At 41.8% G+C, this 4,739-nt stretch overlaps 1 non-coding gene across 1 annotated transcript; it reads left to right on the top strand.

The window, feature by feature from the left end:
• The first annotated feature begins 209 nt into the window (after window positions 1-209).
• Trnat-ugu lies at window positions 210-283 on the top strand. The gene has a single exon. It is a non-coding gene; the product is annotated as a tRNA-Thr (tRNA).
• Window positions 284-4,739: the final 4,456 nt, after the last annotated feature.

Genomic DNA, 4,739 nt, shown 5'->3' with positions numbered 1-4,739 from the left:
ATTTACTGTAGATTAATATCAACCGTTTACGTACAAATGTCTATATTTCCTAATAAAAGTTACTAATAAATTGCCCAACTCTGCCCCTTATTATGACTGCGCGGTAATGTACCTTATTCTACATAGGTAGAATTGTGGACAGTTGGGAATGTGATTCTCACGGGAAGCGTGCAAGGGATAAGTCCCTGCAGTCGCGCTATTCATCTGTGTCCTCGGTGGCTCAGTTGGATAGAGCGTCTGCCATGTAAGCAGGAGATCCCGGGTTCGAGTCCTGGTCGGGGCACACGTTTTCAGCTGTTCACATCGAGGTATATCAACAACACCTGTCGGCAGCTGAGGGTTTCAGTTACTCATCATTTATTCCAGGGAAAAGCTGGACAGTCATCTACAGTATCTGTTCTTTCGAGAACAGTTACTGTCTTCATATATATAGACTAATATATCGTACATACGTTAACAGTCATTTAGGTAATCAGAGAAATTTTCCTTCTATCGGTCGCCAGTTCTTATCACATACAAGGATTGCCGTTTTTTTTTTAATTTCTTGTGGTAATTTGCTTCTACGTAATTTTACAGCACACGTCTCTTTGTTATACTGGTATAGCACTACTTTGCTTCTAATTCATCATTTTGTCATGCTACTAGAATTTACGTACACACGATGAACATTCATTAAAACTGTTATGAACTAGAATTTTAAATTACGAATGCCCAGCGTACAAAATACAGTGTTCTTCACTTCGTACTGAGCAATTCTTACTGTTACTCTCTTTGCATCTCATAAATGAACAAGTAAATTAAAAACTGTTCTACCATTAAAGTGTTTTTCATATTTAGGACGACTAATAAAGTAATTTTCTTCTTAGAAACTACTTATGATTCCATTCGGCTGTTATCTTTAATTATAAACAACAAAACACGGAAAACTGGGTGGCAAATCAAGAAGCCCACAACGGTAAAAATTTATAAATGAATTGCTACCCTAAAGTACCATATGGAAATGAATCCTGGATATAGACTAAGAAGGCCGGCACAAGTATAGAGGTTTTTTTGTATTCTGAGAGATATAAAATTAAGGATCTGTTTTCTAAAGAAGTGTAGTGTCTTTCATCAAAACTCAACTCTGTTATGCGCTAAAACGTCAAAGAAACTGGTATGGGTATGCGTATTCAGATACAGAGATATGTTAACAGGCATAATACGGCACTGCGGTCGGAGACACCTATAAGAAAACAAGTGTCCGGCGCTGTTGTTAGATCCATTACTGCTGCTACAATGGTATGTTATCGAGATTTAAGTGAGTTTGAACGTGGTGTTATAGTCGGCGCACGAGCAGTGGGACACAGCATCTCCGAGGTAGCGGTGAAGTGGGGATATTCCCGAAAGACCATTTCACAAGCGTATGGTGAATATCAGGAATCCGGTAAAACATCAAATCTCCGACATCTCTGCGGCCCGAAAAATATCCTGCAAGAAAGGGACCAACGACGACTGAAGAGAATCGTTCAAAGTGAAAAAAGTGCAACCCTTCCACACATTGCTGCAGATTTCAATGCTGGGCCACCAACAAGTATCAGCGTGTGAACTATTCAGCGAAACATCATCAACATGTGTTTTCGGAGCCGAAGGTCCACTCGTGTACCCTTAATGACTGCACGACACAAATCTTTAATCCTCTCTTGGGCCCGTCAGCACCGACATTGTACTGTTGATGACTGGAAACATATTGATAAGTCGGAAGAGTCTCGTTTCAAATTTTATTGAGCTAATAGACGAGTACGGATATGGAGACAACCTCACGAATCCATGGACCCTGCTTGTCAGCAGGGGACTGTTCAATCTGGTGGAGGCTCTATAATGGTCTGGGGCGTGTTTATTTGTTGTGGTATGGGACCCCTGTCACGGCTGCTTACGACTCTGACAGGCGACGCATAAAGCATTCTATCTGATCAGCTGCATACATTCATGTCCATTGTGGAATTCCGACGGACTTCGGAAATTCCAGTAGGATGATGCACACATCCAGAATTGCTACAGAGTGGCTCCAGGAACACGAACACTCTTCTGAGTTTAAACACTTCCGCTGGCCATCAAACTCCCCAGATACGAACATTTTTGAGCATATCTGGGATGCCTTGCAACATACTGTTCAGAGCTCTCCACTCCCTAGTACTCTTAAGGATTTATGGACAGCCCTGCCGGGTTCATGATGTCAATTTCCTCCAGTTCTCCTTCAGGCATTATTAAAGTCCATGCCACGTCGTGTTGCAGGTATCTGCGTGCTCGAGGGGGCTCTACACGATGTTAGGAGATATACCAGTTTCTTTGACTCTTTAATGTATAAGCAAGGTGACTTGGAGTTGCAGAAAGTGTGTGGTCCAATTTTAGTAGAGAGTGCTGTGCAATGAATCCTACGTATTGTTGATACTACACTTAAACTGCATTCCCATCACATTGTTTGGTGGGGGGCAATCTGGAGGATGGAAACAGGCCTACAGCACCGCTACACTCATCAGCAATACTCTTGGATACTCTCCGATAGCAGAATTATTAGCTCACAAGTAACCATTACAGTTCGTACTTTAAAAGAGCAGGCGGTCGCTTTGGGGCACACAATAGACGGTGTAGATCTGATTTCATATGGTCATCTGACCATCCAACGCGAAAACAAGACATGGCGGTGAAATGGTGCATATGTGGCATCAGTTTCATGGAGATGCACAAATAGATGAGTCGATATTGTGACGTGACAAATGGCACAGAGGAACTGTCGAGTTTCGATGTGCCCATGACCACACCGTGAATGAAGTTGCTCGATTTGTTGGTGTCTCAACAAGGACTGTCAAAGATGTCCACACAAAATGGTACATCACTCGAAGCCGTGTAACACAGCGTACGAACGGAAGTTGTATAGAGATCCTAACCGATTGGATCGGCGTCGCTTGTCACCTCTCGCCATTGGCGATTGGCTTCAAACTCGACTGCTACTGTCAGTAAACGTGAAACAACACAAGACTGGACAGCAGCTGGCTCGTTGCCTTTTCTTCTACATCACGAGGAGTATAGCGCTCCCCTTTCCCAAGACAGTAAAAGCCGTGCTTTCAGAGCCGCACACACATACGTTTCTGGCTTGATGAATTATCAGGCACCACGTCGAACCTCAACTTTCCCGATAAATGACCCGAACTTAATTTCGCAGAAAATCCATTGGGCAGTTTGAAAGACAGGACGAATCGTAGCAGTCACCACACCCACAATTTATTTGCTCCACGGCGATTAGTCATTATGAGCCACTATATACTGATATGTCATATCTGAAGAAGCTTTTGGACCCCCCGAGCCGAGGCCATTATCAAATCTTAAAGCCGGTGTTAAACAGTATTACTCAGATCTCTCCTGGCATTCACTGATTTATCTTTGGGTTTTCTTCCTAGACAAACCAGGTAGTCAACGAACTTCAATACAATTCATACCACACTAGTATTGCCTCACTAAGGAATATAACGTAGGTTTTTATGACCAGCTCAGCTCATGAAAACCAGTGCCAAAAACGATAGAACGAGGATGTAAGGGAGGATCCAAGAAATGATTCGACCCAACATTTTATGATAACGAGTGGGCCAAGACCCCTAGCAATTCCAGATACCGTAGAAAGTTTTTCAAATGGAGTACTTTGATGCTCAAATTAGCCGTTCACGGACGACATGGCTGCTGGCAAGATCATGTTCCACAAGGAACTGGAGCTGCTAAATGTGCCGATATGGTAATAAAAGCGAGGGCATGACAAGAAAAATAATTATAAACTCACCTAAATTCCTACGGATATGGCGCATAATACAGGATACATCCAAGAAGGTAATAAAGAACATAACTGTTAATGAAATCAAAACTTTTCTACGATCGTATGCTCCATTTGTCAACGTCAAACTATTTATGAAGGAGATAGTGCACCTGGGCCAAACTTGTATTATTGAACCCTGACAGTCGACGATCAAAAGTTATCTTGTGTTATTATTGACTTCATGGAATGCCAAGTATCACCATACGAGTAGATCCCTGCCTCGTGCATATTACAAAGACAGAAAGAGCCACATAAGGAATCCTTAATACTGTAGTTCCAACCCGGTTTAATGCTCAATGTATCAAAGGAGTAATCCCATCTCTGATTCTTTAAATAACCGAACTCACTTGCGTGAAACAGCTCCACGCCTCTCATGAGTTAGTGTGTTAATATTTAACATTTATCATTAGAAAATTTCGCGCTTTATGACGTAAAACACTAATTATGTTCGTTTTATTCCTTAAATCCATGGAATCATGAAAAAGTGGAAATCAAAAGATGACAGGCAGCTGAAGTTTGTAGTTAAGAAATGTAAAACTATAACGTCGTACTAGATGCCGAAGTTTTACTGCATGAACAATGAACATACAGCATGCAATAAAAGGGATTTCGTTATTTTGCGGGACTGTAAGCGAGTAACTTTAGGAAAGAATAGAAATTATTTTCAAAGTTCAGTGGAAGGCGCTAAGCGCTTGCTTTATCAGTAGTGACAGGCATTGGGATATTATCCCAAAACGTAGGCCAAAAAGGAAAGTCAAACAACTATCAAAAGGGCGTATCATTTTGGCTGTTAATGTGTTTTATAAGGATAGCTATACTGCAGGTCGAAACCAAAACGGAAATTAACCAGCGGATATGATTACGTTTCTCCATGCAGGAAAGCAAGGAGCAGCAGACT

This window comes from Schistocerca americana, chromosome 7 (genome assembly GCF_021461395.2).
Source record: "Schistocerca americana isolate TAMUIC-IGC-003095 chromosome 7, iqSchAmer2.1, whole genome shotgun sequence".
Taxonomy (NCBI): domain Eukaryota; kingdom Metazoa; phylum Arthropoda; class Insecta; order Orthoptera; family Acrididae; genus Schistocerca; species Schistocerca americana.
This window is presented reverse-complemented; position numbering and strand designations above follow the sequence as displayed.